Source organism: Rhea americana, unplaced genomic scaffold (assembly GCF_003343005.1).
Source record: "Rhea americana isolate MKP2758 unplaced genomic scaffold, rheAme1 scaffold_35, whole genome shotgun sequence".
Lineage (NCBI taxonomy): Eukaryota > Metazoa > Chordata > Aves > Rheiformes > Rheidae > Rhea > Rhea americana.
The window spans coordinates 1636777-1654475 of record NW_028186479.1 but is presented as its reverse complement, the minus strand read 5'-3'; the positions used below and the strand labels follow the sequence as shown (position 1 = coordinate 1654475).

The following is a 17699-nucleotide window of genomic DNA, read 5'->3' as shown; positions in this document are numbered from 1 at the left end:
AGCCTTCAAGCAGAGCTGGCCCAGTTGGTCTGTCTGCAGGGGAAATTTTTTCCCAGTGTAAAACAAAATTGTGCTCCTATCCAAGTTTTAAAGAATTAGGTGGTTAAGCGGTATGGGCTTTGAGACTACAAAGGATCACTAGGAGCTCCAGGCTGACTTTCTTGTAACAAAAGCCAGAGAATTTCACCCAGATGCAAATGCAAACAAAAACATGAAGAGGCAGAGTTATTATCACACCCTTTCCTGGTCATCACTTAGCTAATTTTTATATTTTTAGTCTTTTTAATCCTCCTTCATAAATCAATCCCTCTGGCTCCTAATTATTTCAGTAGTACACTCTATGAGCTGTACCCTGTAAAGAAAATTAATGACCTTTAAAATAGAAAGTTTACTTACACAGACATTAATTGCCATCAGAGCACAGATGAACTGTGTTACCGAGGCCCATGAAATGTTTTACTCAAGCGCCTAATTTCAGAGAAGGTAATACTTCACTCAAATCCCTGGCTAACTAAAGGTCAAACCAGATAAAGTTCCCATCAGAGAAATAACCTACTCAGGTCTATTTGCCAACCAGTGCAAACAAGGTAACCATATGCTTCATGAAGTTCTGCACCCTATTATGATCATACGGCACTAACCTGATTGCAATTACAGTGCCTTAGGCAGAAGATGTCATTTTAAGGAGGGAATCACCGCTTTGGACAAGTTTTATAAATGATTCTCATTGATTATCATTTCCAATTAGAGGAAAGAAAAGCATTAAATGGCCACCTTGATGCCGAAAAGGACCTTTACCCTGGGCTTGTTCTCTAACGGATGAGGGTTAAATTCCTTGTGACAGCGCCTCGCCACGTCTCGTGTGGCCGGCGGTCTGACGGGACCGCTGGCACATCAGCTGCCGGCCGCGCGGCTAGCACCGTYGCAGGCGGCGTTCGTGTCAGGACTACGCTTATTAGTGTCCCGGGGAGCCGGGAAACGTCGGCATTTTCCAATTACCTCGTTTACACTGCAGTAGCTTAAAAACGACATGCGGCTATACTATTACCTGCGACGGGATTTTTCATGGGAACACACTTATTTTTCTCTTTTATTTTCTCTGCTTAATGGATCTCAACTATACTAATTTTACTTCAAAATGTTAGTGTTCCCAGTAACAACCAATAACCACAAGTAAGCAAATTATAGGTAACATCCTCCTCTCCAAAGAAAACACTGTATTTCTAACATAGTGCTGCCTCTTTCAGTTAACATAGCCATGTGAAATTAACTATAAAAGCTCCAGTGAGTGATTTTTTTACTAATCCTGTGTAACACATTTTGCAGAAGTGTCAAAAAGAAATATAGTTCAGTCACTGAATATGGAATGGAAATGATTTACTTTACAATCCAAACTTCTCTATTTACATAAAAATAACAATGTTACAGCAGAAATTTGAGGCAAAGACACAAAATTAAAGCAGTCCAATTTCATATTATTCTAAATGGGTTATTTTATAGCCTTCATAACATTAGATCTAGATATAAGACATACACTCACACTTACAGTACGTTTTAGTGCACATGCAATATTTCAAAAAATGTACAATAGGAAAGTATCAGAAAAGAGTTTTTCTTTAACTATCAATCCCTCCAAAAGCTGTATCTATATACATGCACGAAAGTCTGTTTCAGTATTAATGTTATTTATTTTAGACTTATGGCTGATATTCCCATAAGAAACACTGACAGTGGTTGTACAGTGAACCGTATATCACCTTTGTTTTATCTCTTCGCTGACAATTTTTTAGCGTTCCCTTTCCTTACATGGTTTCGTTTTATATTGGTTTTACCAGTGTCCTAGCACTCATCGCTGTTTGTTACACATGCCTCTCTACAGTCTGTCCACGGAGGAAATGAATCATTACAGCTTTTAGTTACAGGGCCGGACTTTTTAATGCGAGCTCTAGGACTCATGCTCCCATCCTTAGCAGCATCCAGCGCAGGGCCCTTACGTTACACGGTGCTATTAGCCACGGGTCCCCCGGAGAGCTTTCCTTCCAGGGGGAACGGCCATAAGCATGGGCTGCAGCCAGTGCCAGCTGGGAAGGGAAATGCACTGCTCTGTCTCTTCAGCGGAAGAACTTCCTTCCCCAGTGCAGCTAACTGAGCTTTGGAAATGTCTAGGCTTTTTGCTGAGGACCTAAGAGGTCCATGTGCAGCTGGGACTCCGCAACTTTCCAAGTCCTGCTCCACAGCAGCAAGTGTGGAAGTGCAAGGACATCCAGTCACTCTGCAACCAGTATCTTCAAGGACCAGGCTCCTCCCCTTCAGCCTGTCATCACTCTGGAAGGGACTGTGAGACCCTATCTTTGATTTACTGAAATCAGATCACATCTGAAAGGTTTCAAAYGAAATATTTTGGGAAAATCTCCCTCCCTCAGCTACCTATTCATTCCGCCGCCAGCTACCTGGCTCTGATGGAGCAGTGCCCTGAGCAGTGCACGAAGAAGGACCAGAAGAAAAGGGTGAGGAGAGAAGGAAGTAATAGTAGGAAAAAAACAAGCTTAATTCTCTCTTGACCTCACTAATAGCAGAGCGGCTTGAACCACACAGATTTTATCTTTTCCACCATTCGTTGTCTTTTTAATCCCTACCAYTGCGACTGGATGCTCGTTACCTACACTAACAGGTAGGGGCTGATGTTAGCGCGGAGCGCGCTGAGCAGTGTCATGCTCTCGTATCGTCACGCTGCAGAGCTCTCCCCTCGCCTTCGTCCAAACCTCCCCCTCCTGCAAAGCCAAGAGCAAACCTACCCCTGAACACAACTCTGCTCACCCTGGATTCCCGCTAAACTCTTGGCCCCAGAGATACCTTGTGACAATGAGCTGCTAGTTCACTGCACGGAAGAGCATTTCTATTTGCTTTTGAATTTGTCACTTTTAAGCTTCACTGAGTATTGCTTGTCCTTTGCTGACGGTAGAATGGAATTTCTTGCTCTGCAGAGTCTATGCCTTCATTATCTGTAACCTTTTATCATCTCACTTCTGATTCATCTGACTCATCTCCTCTCCAAGGTAAACAGTCCCAATCTTCTCAGTCCTGCTCTATATGAAAGTTTTTCCATGTCTATTTAAAAACTGGTTTAGGTAAATGGTTAAAAACTCGCTGTGTTAGCTTAGCTTATACCTATAAACTACCTATGCATATTAAATTTGTATAAGCTAGGTTTAACTGAATTAAGTGTATCCACACAGGGTTTTGCACCATATTCATTAAGTCAGTTTAAACATCACACCTTTTCTTAAAACAGAGCAAACTAACATGTAGTTAGGCCATAGCCAGTTTCTGATACTTTCAAGAAGAATTCAGACAGTGCTTTGGGAGAAGATGTATTTCCACAGACCCCTCAAAGTTGTTAACATCTCCATTATTCTGAAATTCATGAAGCCCCACACATAGCAGGGAGCAATCCTTTTGGAATATTCTCCATTGGCAGCCAAAGAATTTGAAGAATTTTATCTCAGAATTATCCTAACAGGTTTTTACCTTGAGAGCACCACTATTTACAGATGATAGTTTATTGTCTAAGCAACTCAAACTGCTAATAAACCATAGATTTTAACTTAGCCACAAGTAAGCTGCCTTACAGTACACAGAACGCATCAGAAATCTAATCAAAACTGCAATAAAAATTAATTCTGAAAATAAATACAAGCATTGTTAAGATTAACAAGGGATATTTGCTTGGTCATTCCAAGACTTAGTTGCATGCAAAAATCCATGTGAAAAAAGCTAGTGAAAACTAGCTTTTAACACACACACACACACCATTTCGCCTGATTAATARAAGTTTTTAAAATATGGCTATTAAATGCATGGTATTTCTTAATGATAGTTCAAATTGTAATAATGCATTTGATAGAGAAAAAAGAATTTATTGAAAAGCTGCATATAGATTGGAATAAAAAGTATTTTTCAATAGAAGACAGCAACTTTATCTACTAGAGTACAAAACACTTGAGTATTTCAGAAGGAATTTAGAAGTACTAGTTTGCAACAGAAACTTACTGAAAGTTACAAAGAAAGAAGTAACTCTAAAAATCAAATACACAGGCCACTGAGTTGAAATAAAGCAATTTTCCACATCAAGATCTACTATACATGCATACAAATTTTCATGCAAATCAGACTTCGTCTGTTGTATATTTTTGCCTTATTTGATTAAAAATAAAAAAGACAGAAGTAACCTACTTCTGAGTAGTTCTTCCTCAGAAGTTACCCGTGTACCTGCCTCTATTTCACCTGTTAAGCTGCTTCTGCCCTTAGGACCCGTGCTGCAGTGGTTTCACTGAGGCTGATCACAGCGATGTGGTGTGCACGCAACCCCCAAACCCCCTAACGCTGAGGTTCGAGAGAGCAGCCGAGATGCCCTCGCCCACTTTGTCGTGCCCGCCCCGGGAGCCCCCCGGTCCCCTCCACGCGTCCTCGYGGACGCAGGCCAAAACCCGACACAAACGCTGGCGCGTTAGCATGAACACAAGGTTTGCCATGAGTAAGCCCTTTGCCGTTCACCTTGTTGCCAAGGCCGGCGGAAACGAGTTGCTCCAGTTTTAAATATTTGCAAGGTGCCGCGGTGCTGCAGAGACGGGATTAAGCAGAGCCGCAGGCAGGCACCAGGACAAACAGACCCTCTCGCTCCCGCAGGCGCTTCCTCCCGGGAACAAACTCCCCCAGAGATCGCACAATATCTAGAGCRTATTTGCTTCCCAGTTGTCTAAACAGCCAGGGAAGGAAGGAAGGGATTAGGCGCGCGAGCCTGCCAAGCCCAGGCAGCCCCGTGCTCCCACGGCCCGGTGAGGCCGCTGACGGCCGCCCCAGGGTGCTCGCTCCCGCGAGCCGCCGGGTCCTCGGCTCAAATAAGCCCCTGGCTGTCACCAAGAGCAACACGGGTAGGGGCGAAGGGGAGCAACCCAACACGCATGCTTCCCCGCCGGAGGATAAACAGCTGACATAGGGTAATTTTAAAGGGTCTGGCGTGCCGCAGCAATTACAGAGAGGCTGACGCCCAGCCGAGAGGGCTGGCACTCGCAAGTTATGCCCGAGCACAAAAGAGGAAAAAACGAAAGCGAAATGCGCCTGAACTGCTGTCTTGCATGCTCGCGTTTTGTCGACAAACATATTCGCAGTTTTGAGAATTCGGTCCTTTCTTAGGACTGTCGCTATCGGCTGCTGATAAAAAAGCAACTTGAGTCTATTACAGATGTGTTAGTCTTCAAGCTGATGCTCCTGCAAGCGTGAGAGGACAAAGCATCCTACCCTTACAAATACATTGCACAGGCTAATGYGGTAGTAGTAACATTGGAGAGGGTTACGCAACCCTTCTATGTGGAAAAAAAGAGAGTACTTTGATTTTAAACATCCTATTTTAATGGACTGTCTTTTAAACATATCATCTGAAGAAAATGAAATTTGCTGATAGCTTCAGCTTCAAAATATGCTTTATTTTTCAAGGTGCTYCAAACCCTTGTTCAGTTGTTACACTAGCACTTTACATGAACTATTAACTACAATAAATAGATTCAAGTTAGATACAGCCTTTTAGGATATCACTTCCATAGCATACTTTTTTCACAAAGCTCTAAGACTGTTCTTTGATAGGGTGTGAAATACAATTTTACACTGTTTAAATATTATTCTTTGTATTGCACATACTCATAAGTACACAGGCCTTGCTGTAGCAGCAATGTTTAAATACGTAGCAAGAGGTGGTACTTCCCCTCAAAAGCTCAAAATTGCAGGATCTGATTCCGCAAGTGTTCACGCATGACTGTGAGACCCCAGTGAGTACTTTTATTGACAGCTGCATTTATCTTATACCTTTTTCGGGTAATTCAAAACAATTCTTGGAGTTTGAATGCAGCTGGCAGCTCTATGTAGATAACAGTTCCATTTCAGAAAGCATCAAAGCATTTTTCACCACAGAATCATAACAGAATGAAGTGGATGATCTACAGCATTCTCCTGCCCCAAGACAGGATAATACCTTATCCCAAGCAAAATCTTGTCAAGGGGGTCTCTGGCTCGTGTGTGAAATAGAGTAAGATTTGAACTATGCATATTTAGTAGATTTGTTATTTTGAGCCTCTTAACACACCTCAAGTTTATTTCAGACTGCAACCTGTCTGTTCCTTCCTTCTTCTTCAAATGTGAAAATTATTCCCAAAATTAYACAAGGTGAAAAAGTTCTCTTACAGTCTTGAAGACCTTAGTACAGAGAAGTGACTTTCAATTCCCCATTCATGCTCTAGCATGCCCTCCTGGTAAATGTATAAATATAAAAATCCTTTAAACTACTAGGCACTGACAACGCACATCTGACTACCTCATCTGATCCTACTAATCTACCTTCCTCTGGATTATTTTTAACAAGCTGTACCTCCCCTCCTGTACAGTTTCTACTCATAGTCACATGAGCTGTACTCAGTCATAAATCATTGCAAGTAAAATACAACATGCTCTCCAGCCTCAGAGAAAGTCATGAACTTTGTTTGCCAGTTGGATACAAAGCCTGTCCTTAGCTTACTACGAAGTCAAAAATTAGATCTCAGCATTACAAATATTGTTAGTATTTTAGAAGCATTTTTCCCCCCCAAAAAACCACCTTGGTTTACGCAGAGATACAGTCATATCGCAGGGAGGGCGCAGACCCTGGCTGCTGCTGCTGAGTGCCCAGGAGCATCGCCTGCCGGCACCTGCTGGCATTGGGTTGGGAAGGAGACTGGGAAAGGGACAGTTTGAGGCTAAAGATAACAGGTGACAGTTTTACTGCCTTCAGGGCCAGTACTGTGTGGCATCCAATATCACCTGAAGAGATGACAACACCAGAAGAGTACTGAAGACTCACCTATGGTGAAAGTACCCCCACACACTTCAGAGCAAGTAATGACCTGCTATCCAAGCAGATCCCACTCTTTCAAACCTAAGAGCAGAGGAAGAAGGAAGATAAACTATCTTGTTCCTTTTTGCCTTAACTTTGCACCAAAAATTTACCACTAGATCCCATTCATGCATTTTCTATTGCTTTGCCTTGTAAATGTTTTATTATTCCTGCCTGTTGTTGCACTGGTGTGGGGTTATTCTTCCTTCACTTTTATGTGCCATTACTATATAACAAAACTTGATTGGAAACAGAACTTAGTACTTTCTGCCTCTACTACGCATGGTACATACATTTCTGATTGTGCACACAGTAGCTTGGTGCATGCTCCATTTTTGCACTTATCATTTGACAACTCACCTTTCAAGTTCTCTGCAGTGATCTCCAAGCCAGCTTTCCGGGACTCTGACCCTGACTGCTGGGGCCCAGTACTCCTTCTCCTCATACTCGCCAGGGCAGCTGTGACAGTCTCTGCCACAGGATTTGAAGGGAATCCAGGAGGTAAGACAAGGCAAGCAGCACAACACATGCTGACACAATTGATCTTGTTGATACTACAGAACTGTGTGTCAGCAGATGTAACTGTCCTGACCTGCATCTTAAAAATTGCACAGGCTTTACCTATGACAGATGTGACACCCTTAAGACCTACCTATAAATTTCCTTTGTGTAGGTTAGAAACAGGTTACTTGTATCAGCTGAWAAGAGAGTAAAGCGAAGCTTTTGGCACCTGTTAACTATGGTTCCACTGTGCCTTCCTCCTCCTACCTCTTAATAGTAATGTACAGTTTATAACATGTAAGTGCCTGCTATCTCTGGTTATCTACTTTTCATGGTTCTTGTCTCTTCCAGTTACTCCCATGAGATGTTAATATATGAATAAGGAGGTGTCATGATATGATCATAAGTAGCATCTACAGACACTTTTGAAATGCAAACTGGCATTGCAGAATGCCACCACTTCCTGGGCTTTGACTGTAATTGCAGACTAGACAGGCATTATGGATAGTACCAGGAATAACTCCCTGGAATAGTGTGACCTAACAGATAACATGCTGGGGGGTTGCAGGTCTAACTCTAAAGCAGTAGCACTTAGGTATAGCTATGATGCACCAATTACTCATTTCTGAGAAGGACCTTAGTAACTGTTCTGCACACAACAGCATGCATAATGATGAGACTTGGGAACACAGCTAGGAGAGAGCAAGCTGGTGGGGCTTACACCAGCTAAGGCAGAACTTACAGGCAGAACATGTACAGCAAGAATCAGGACAAATGGAGAAGCTAAAGCCTTGCTCGGCCCAGAGCAATAATCCCCCATGCTGGGTGATGCAGGTCTGGCTGACCAGCAGTGCTAGTCCTACAGTATGACCCTTCTTATTAAGACTCCCTGAGCCATAGTGAACTTGATTGCCTCTGACTTTCTAGCCTCCACGTGGCTTCTCTTAGAAGTGATACATCATCTACTTACCTTCCCCCAGGACTGTCATCTTGACGTGTTCAGCAAGCGGCATGTTCAGGCCCTGTTCTAAGGTCCAACAGGGCTGCTCTCTGTATAAAACTGCAAGAGCAGGTGACAGCAAACTTCCATCACGTGAGTATCTCCTTTATGAGGGGGCACCGTAAGTCAGGTCCAGGATGAATGTCAGAGCCTTTGTTACTGGCTTCCTCCCCTYGGTCTCTGGAAACCCATGGCTTGCTTTCCCATTAAGCTTGCTGATTTCTTCCCTTCTCCCTTGAGAAAAATATTCATGGCCTCCTCCGAACTTACGTGTTCTCTATTGAAACAAAAATTGCCCCCAGCACACAACAGGCACACTTTAACTGCAYACACTTAAGTGACTACAGACCATCTGTGGAGACCTGTCTTTGAGGTCATGCCAGCAAGCCCACCATTTCCCTGCATCCACTGTCTTGGCCATTGGATAACAGCGTGTCATTTCCTGCGTCATGCTGCTTGTGCGTGGGTGTGCATGACAGGGCACACCGTGGCTGCTCTGCGTAAGCCAGAAGTCAGTTTATCACCTGAAAATTTCAGCATGCCTCCTAGACATAGAAAAGTTGAAACATGCTTCCAGTTATAAATCTGTTTGCTCAGACGCTCACACACACTTCTAATTTCCGTAAAACTGGACTGATCTTCCTGAAATCACTTCCTAGATCAGGCAAAATTTAGTCTGCAGCACAACATACGACAGTCATGGGTGAAACAAAATGCAGCAAAGAATAGGGAGTTTTTCACTTCTCAGATCTTTTGTGATCCCCTTTCTAGCTTGTCCTACCTCTAACCCAACAAACCTAAATATTTTTTATCTGTTGTCTTTGGCAAGGACTTATGGTTGCCTTTTATTAGATATGAAACAACAGGTTGGGGAGAGGGCACCAATTAATTATTGAAAGTGGCTTTCACATACTTTTGAAAGTCTGCATGTCCTCGAAGCACACTCCATAAAGTTAACAGGGCTAACTAGGGCACTGTATAATGTCTCTGAAGCCTAGACACGCATTTTGCAAACTCCACGAGATTGTGTGTGTGCTTCCTTAACTCCACATGGACCYAATACACACTTCATAAAGTTCTTTGGTCTCCAAACTCCTTCCTTCCAATCCTACTCAAGAATTACTGTTTCCAATTAGCTTTCCAGCAACGACTCCCTCTCTGCCCTCTGTGCCACTCTCTCTCACTCTGAATTTACCTTAAGAGCAGAAGTTACTGTTTTACACTCTGTCCTCAGTTATCGTGCTCCCCTCCCGGCAGCGAGGACTTCCAGTTATCCTCCCAACTCTCATGGCAACTTCCTCAAGGCAGGAAGGCCAGGCAGCGCTTTTGAATTCTCAGCAAAACACAACGTGCAGCTATTCTACTATAGCTAATATTGTAGTATTACTAAATACAATAGCTATAACTATTATTTTTTGCTAAATATTTACCCTTTTAACTCCTCTTCTACAAAGACTTTTCACATGAATCTTGTAAGTGGTTTGCATCCAACGAGAGATTTTCTGCTAAGGGCTGTTGGCAATGAGTGCAGACCCAGCAATAACCTCAGTGAGACAACGAGCATTAGTTAATAGCGTAGAAGAGGTGTCAGCAACGCTTGAGGCAGTTGCTGAGATCAGTTAACATGGACCTTATGTTTACCAAAAAGGCACAAGTTCCATACTATTTTATGTTCACTCACCAGTCAAAGATAACAATCCTTTRTGGACGGTCTAAAAATAAATGTGGACATGCTCCTTTTCTCTCTTCTGTAGTATTTTCAGTTGTTGATCACATTATCACTTCGACCAACCTGAGTACAGTATCTTTTGGGGAAGAATACGCTCGGAAGTTATATGCCAAACAGTTCAAAGGAATGAACTGAGAAGCCAAGAAACAGTAAATACATTAATCAAGCTTTGGGGCCTGAGTCTGTAATTTTTATTCACCCAACATTTGTTTTTCAGTCAAGGAAACCATTTCCACTCTGCTTCTATAACAAGATTGGTCTTCACTTAATAGAATGTATAAAGAAAATAACAGCTGTATTTAAACACATGGCAGAAGCCATTAGGCATGGAAGAATTACTCTTTTTCTAGTAAATCATGGCTGTCTAACAGAATTTTATACATGACTGTCCTTGTCCATACTATGAGCCAAACTGTGTCTTGTTTTATCCCAGCTGAAATGCACTGGTTACTATAGTTTCTGGAACAATTCATATTCTCCTTATAGAGCAGAACACAATGTGGGTAAATGAAACAAAAAAGGAAGTTTCATTTTAGACAGAGGAGAATTTCAGAGCTAGGGAGAAAGGATGAGGAATGAGAAAGGAAAGAAGAAAAACTGTAGAATCCTTAGTATTTTTAATATCTTTCAGGTCTATCCTTTTTATTTTATTACATATTTACATTTCACAGTGGCATCTGATCTGAGTGCTACTTCCATGCAAATTATTGCTGCTCTTGCTGTCATTTTTCCTATATACAGCTGTAGTCCCATTTTCTTTAATATTTGGGTATTTTCTGAGAAACAGGTTGTTAGAAACTAATAATGCTACTGAGACTGTGCRAATTTTTATGCCCTTATTGGATAATTACTGTTGGCAGCCAGTCAGTACAGAAATCCACCTAGTGCAAACTGCTGGGAAATAATCCCAGCCGCTACGCGAGTGGCATGGCTATGGCCAAGCACAGAGCAACCAAATACGGAACCAAACAAAAACTGCACCAGCTCACACAGCAGCAACGAAACTTCATTTTTCGCGCTGAGCAGTTAAGTAAACCTTACCGCAGTATGTTAGGACATGCCGCGCYGAACGGATGCAGGAGGACAGAGTAAGCTTTTAGCACCGATAGGGATGGTCTAAAAACACCGAGAGCACGTAGCAAAACACTGGAAACGGTGTGTAACACCATGGGCATTGTTCTCTCCTAGCTTCATTGCTCATCCACTGTCCGAGGGCTCAGCTTTGTTCCGAGCTGGCACCCGAGTCTCGGGCAGGCGTCGCCACACACACGCGGCCGCCGAGAACAGGCTCCGCGCGAGGGAGCTSGAAATGCCCCGCCGAGCTCGGGGCTGCCACGTGCGGCCCTGGGCAGGCCTGCTTCCCCCTGCCAGAGCACGGGCACGGACACGCGCCGCCACGCYGGAGCCGAGGCAGCGTCCAGGCAGCTCGAGAGCAGATAACGTTGCCCTTTTCAATGCTGCATCTTGCCCTGAGCAGGAACTGTCTCGGCCCCGCTGCAGCCAAGACGAAGTTACCTTTAGCCACAGAGCCAGCTGTGTGTCTTCTGCACACCAAATTGGTGGTTCTGTTTCTGATGACTCAAGAGTGTTGTGCAGCTCCCACCCACGATGCTCATTGTCTATGTCTCTGGATTTATTACATACTCAACCACATATGCCCTTCACTTCACTTTGTAATAACCACATGTAGCACTTACTTTTTATGAAATCTCTGCATTACAATGAATATTGTAATATTCAGCGTGATCAGCTTTTCAAGTCTCATCCACCTATTGATCATTTGGTTTAAAATTTTAAACAGCTGTTCACTTTTTGTCAAAACATTTGTCATGCAATTTATTTAGGGGGAGAAGTATTTTAAATAGTGTATTCTTCTTTCAGAAGTCTCTGTATTGTATACGACTTTAAAGAATCTTTCAGATGCACAGTCTATCTTGTAAATTGGCTTTTTATCTAAGTTGCTAACGCTCAGAAGTCAATTCATATTCTTTCCAATTGCTAACTTCTGCTTGAACTCTAACATAAAAAACAACATTGGACATCATTCTCTCCGTTCTGGATTCTAAATACACCACTTGAAAACTAAGACTTTTACAAGCACATTTATTTTACTTAAGGTAACGTTATTTCACATGTCAGTAAAAGAAATCCTCAGAATATGAGATAAAAAGGAATTCTGGAGCTATGAAAATTAGGAGGCCTGATTTCCAATATCTCTTATCCTTATGAATTCTCTGATGTCTAATAAAAGGTGAGTTTATTACTCCTGCCTTCCACTAAGGTACTAACAATTTCTCTCTCAATCTCTCGCTCACTCACTCGCTCTTTTTCTCTCTCTTGTTCTCATCTCTTCTCATCTGGTTATTTTCGTAGTAAAGGCACCATCCTAGGTTCAGCTAAGGATTCTCTCACTGGAAGGCAAGGAACGTATAAGTGGCAGAGTACATCGAATACATGGAAATGCAAAAGTAGACCTGCCTGAAAAGCAACGTTTTAAATTCACAGTGAATTTCCTCTTTTTTTCAAGTCTAAAACCACATATTTTAACTCTCAGAGCAGATGGCCCTTGGGATCAGCTCACTGAAACGTATTGATGGCACAAGTAACAGCTTTGCTGTCCACAGCAGCAAATAATACACAGGATCAAATCCTCCCATCCAAGGCACCTGCCCAGTCCTATGGCTCTGGCAGCTGTTTTGAGGACACCCCTTCAGCAGCCTCCCCATGCCTCTGGGAAGCTGCAAGCTGGGGGTCTGCAGGACAGACAGCCACCAGTGAGGGACACGGCATGTTCCGCGTCCACAGCCTGGGGACAGACTCACCATGCAGGTAGCCTCCTGGCACTGCGAGCTTGGAGAGAACGGAGTGTTAGCACTGACATAAGTTTGCCTTCAGACCYTTCCATCAGCAAGACACTGAACTATGCAGATCAATACCAATACCAAGATGACCCACTGCATGGGAAAGAGCAGCTTAAAATGAAAAACAGATGGTTTCAGATGGATCTGAAAAAGTCTGAGTTGATATTGCTGCACTGAGGAAAGATTTCTGTAACGTTCTTAGCAATGGGTTAGATATAGACCCATTATTCATCAGCTCTGTCCACACTTTCAAGAATTCTGGAATTTCTGTCTGACATCAGACTCCCGGAATAGCAACAGCCACAAGTAAAATTTTTTGCCATCTTGGGTTGGCTAAGAATCTGTCCACCCAAGCAGACAATGGTCTGACCTTGACTATTCACATCTGCATTACATCTTGGCAGGATCACAGCTCATGATACACCTGGCACAAAGCCTTCAGCCCTTGGGAAACTCCAGCTCATACAAAATGTTGCATTTTATCTGATCATCAGGAGAAGCTACTACAATCAGCATCAGGTAGTGTTGTCTGCCTTAGTTTTCTTTGCCTTGCACACCTTAGACTGGTTCCCCTTAYTCACTACTGATTTCAGTTTCAGCTCTTGGTTCTTAACTTCATGTTGCTCAATGGGCTGGGTCCCGGTAACCTGAAAAAAATATCTAAATCTCCAGGATAAAGATTGTGCTTGATAACTGCTCTCCTATGCACCATGGAACAGCCTACAGTATGGTAAGCCCATCTGACCTGACACGGAAATGATCTCTCCCTGAAATGAAACTTCCCATCCTCTCCTTCAAGCATAAATTGCATTTCTTAGGCTATGTCCTCTCTAAAATAAACACGTAGCAACATACAGGTTTTCAAGGCAAACAAAACTAAATACATAAAAGAAATAATTACAAAAAAAAAATCCCCTGAAGATGCTTTCACTCTTCCCGACCTACTCCTTGTGGAGGACAAGGGCTTCACCTTATCACCTTACTGTTGGCAGTAATGGTATAAATACACTAGCAGAAGGCTTTTTGATACAGTCAGTCCGCTTTGCTGCAGATCACATGTACAGCAGAACAGAATTCCCAAGTTAATACCAAGTGCCTTCCCTCAAAGCATTCAGTTTTTCCTCTCTAAAAGCTTGCACACCTGGGTACCACTCTCACACAGCAATATGACCGAAGAGTATTCCGGGAAACGACATCCACGTGAGCCCATAAAACACTTCAGACCTCTTATATCAAACACCAACAATTTTTTTTTTTTTTTTGAACTAGAATACCATGTACCCAGCCCAGATAGGCTTGCTTTTGCTGTAACCTTGGTGTGCTAATTTCCATGTAAATACACAGAGGGTTCTTAACTTTGGAGCTATTTCACAGGGGTTCTCCTATCTGGAATGTAGGTATAAAGTGAAAGCAGTGGGTGTGCTTGTAAATCATTTGCACCTGCTTTGAAAACCTCAGATGTACAGAGGTTTCCCTCAGTGGAAAACAAAATAAAATGCTCTTTTTCAGGTGTGCAAAGTTGCATGACTAAATCTGTATGTAGGACCAGTTTTTKGAGGACTAGGAGCTGCACAGTACCTCTGAAAATAAAAACACTATACTTGAAAGTCCTAATTCAGGGTACAACCCCAGGAAAAATGCCAGCTAGTGGCTGTTGTAATAGCAAGTGTTACCTGTAAAGTCATCAATCAGCTATTCCTGAAGGCAACCCTCAAAGCCCTCACTAAATTGATCCTTTCAAAGATACCATCACTCCAACAGAAGTTGGAAAGAATCCTTGAAAAAAATCAGGGCTCTGCTTCCCCTTGCACAGAGTCCCGCAGTGGCCAGACGGCAGGATGTCCCCCCTCCTCCCCGCCCCGCACAACTTGTCGCAGGCATCAGCTGCACCTCCAGTACGGAAGAAGCACCTAGGATTGCGCATTCACTCCCCCCGTCATCCACTTTGCCACACTGGAGAATGTCAACGTGCTGCTGTACATAGGGTTAGATCTACGTGCTCTTACCTAAAATAACAGAAAGGACTGTAGGAGTGTTGAAAAACATCTTCTGATGTGTTTTGCTTTAAGAAAAGAAAATGGTATCCATACAGAGTCAGTCATCTTTTAAATCTCACCTTCTACTATAATTTCTGCTTAATTTTCTGCTAAATAAATGACAATCATGTTTTAAAGCACCAAGTATTGTATATTTAATAAATTATAAAATTGTTCTTTCTCACTTCCCTACTCATACATTGGTCGGAAACTGCATCAACACAAAAAGATGTGTGGGAGGTATTCTAGGTCTCGCTCCAACAAAGCACTTAAGCATACACTTAAATTTAAGCATGTGAGCATCCCGGCTGAAGACTGTAGGATATATTTCAAGTTACGTATGTGTTTCAGAATTTTATTGAAGTTCAAAAACAGTTAGAGAATAAACATATTGCAGAAAAAAAAAACAACATCCATGCAAATGACACCATGGTAGAACCTTAGAAAATACTTTCTTTAGTTAATGTAGCAAGGGTCATTTTGGAGATTGTGACAAAAAAATGCCTTGCTGCAGCGTGAATTTGACCCAGTTCCATTACAGGTGGGAGCAAAACTCTTTTTACCACCTGTAGAAATGGAGCTGAATGACACATATAAGGTTCTTTATAATCCAAGAATAATCCTAAACAGCAAGTCTTGACAGTGGAATAATGAGATGTGGTAAAACCTTAATATTTACATACTCACAAATGTTCRTATCAGCAAAGCTAGTTCTAATGTTCTTCACAGTTTCCATGTAGAGCGCTTACAGTTCTAAAATGTATCACCTTTGACATTTGTACCTTTGACATTTGTTTAAGGGCCAAATAAGCAATGTTTTTGTTATTTCAATCAATTTTAACAGTTCTCAGATGACATTTCCAACAATATTGGGGTTTTGTTTTGTGTGGGTTTTTTTWTATATATAGTTGTGTTGGCTTGTACTGTCACTTTAATGGCTTTTCCCTTATTTCTGATTGCACTGTCTTACTGGATATTTGAAATACTTTTGCACTTATATGAAGTAGAGGTTGCCCTGGGAAAGCATCCAGAAAACATACATAGGATTAAGGAGATTCAAAATATCACAGCACTTCCCCAAAATAAAAGCTAAAGTCCTTGCAAACATCTTGGGCATGGCAAGACTGGAAAAGTGGATATTAGCTTTAAAAAAAGGGGGGGGGGGAGAGATTGTATCACAGTACTTTTGCACAGCTACAACTGGAAAAAAAGTAGCACTTTGTTTCTATGTCCTCAAATTGCTGACAAACACAGAATAAAACAATGGTGCAATACTGGATTATCTAAACATGTTAATGAGTTACACCATGGATAATCAGGCCTTCTCTAGTACTCATTCATCTTCAGTCATATGCTGTTTGCCTTCCTCGTGTCCACCATTGGTAAAACATTAGACAGACTGTGTGGCAAATCAAAAAGTAACTATTAAGCACAGATTTGTGCTGATGGCAGGCTTTTTAAATGCTCGAGGCACTGGCACAGCCAACTCGTATGTAAATGGCAACCTTGACTCTACATACTAATTATTTTGAAAGAATGCATTTTAAGTTCCATTAAGTAACACGTTGTAAGTAAAGAGGACCTGGAAAAAATCACACACATGCAGACAAGCACACAAACCATTTAACTATGTACAGTAGTATGCAGTCAYGACAGAATTAAATATTCAGGAACTCAAGGGAGTTGAAATTCTGTCTACATCTATTATAATGCAAAACCACCAGTTATCATTTTAAAAATAAAAATGTTGTATGCACCTTACTAAGCTGTACAGGCCCTGCTCAGATGATCAGTCTTTCATACTCTCTTTTAATAAAAACACTAGGCTGGATTTTACCGAAGAGTAAGAAACCAAAAAGTATCTGAGGTTAAATTATGAAGTGCAGGTCTTTGGTAATAGACAGCATTTTTTTCAAAATGCCCTGAATTTCTCACAGTGATGAGCCCAACTCTAGCCATGTAGATAGCAGTGTGACAGAGTTGTTGTATTAATTTATTGCGCTGCTGGTTTACATTCCTTCATTGTATTACCATTCCCTACACATTTGTAACAGAAAACAAAACTAGTAAAACTAGTTTATGAAACGTGGCTCAAATCCAGGACATTGCAACATTTTTTTTTTTTCATTTATAGTAGAAAGATAGTCTGTTACGTAGTATCTATGCACCCCGAGAATTATTCAGATTTCCATAAAATATAAATGGATTTTTTTTTTCTCTCGTTCAGCACACCCAGATCGCCGCTTGCAACAATCGCTGTATCACGATAAAACTTGCACATTTAATCAGCCTCTACCCACTGCCGACCTCCACACGCAGCACAATTTCAAGCCTTCACTTCGGCAACCCCACGCCGAGCCAAATTAATGGCAACGAAGACCGTGCCCACAGACAAAAGCACTGATCACCGCACGCCGCTGACATTAGCTTAATGGCAACCCGCTTCCCTCCCAGCCTCCCTACTTTCCGAGTCTCTCCGCAGCAGACATCTCCGCACGGAAGGATGCGAGCTGACCCATTTCTCGCTGAACTCGGTCACCCGGCGGCTTCCCCCGCCGCCGCCGCCGTCCCCGCTCCGCAATGACACAGCAGCGCTGCCGGGGCTCCTTCCCCGCGGCCGCTCGCCCCCCGGCGCCCGCGGGCCGCGCCGGCC

General features: G+C 42.5%; 1 protein-coding gene across 7 annotated transcripts in view; it reads right to left on the bottom strand.

The window, feature by feature from the left end:
• Nucleotides 1–17699, bottom strand: part of RBMS3 (RNA binding motif single stranded interacting protein 3) — a 697064-nt gene that overhangs the window by 678077 nt on the left and 1288 nt on the right. Inside the window, exon 1 of one of the 7 annotated variants that reach the window (XM_085311792.1) lies at nucleotides 17510–17671. The exons of the other annotated variants lie outside the window; for them this stretch is intronic. The gene's annotated coding sequence lies outside the window, so the exon portion shown is untranslated. Of the gene's footprint in view, nucleotides 1–17509; nucleotides 17672–17699 lie in introns of those variants that run through there. 7 annotated transcript variants of the gene reach the window in all.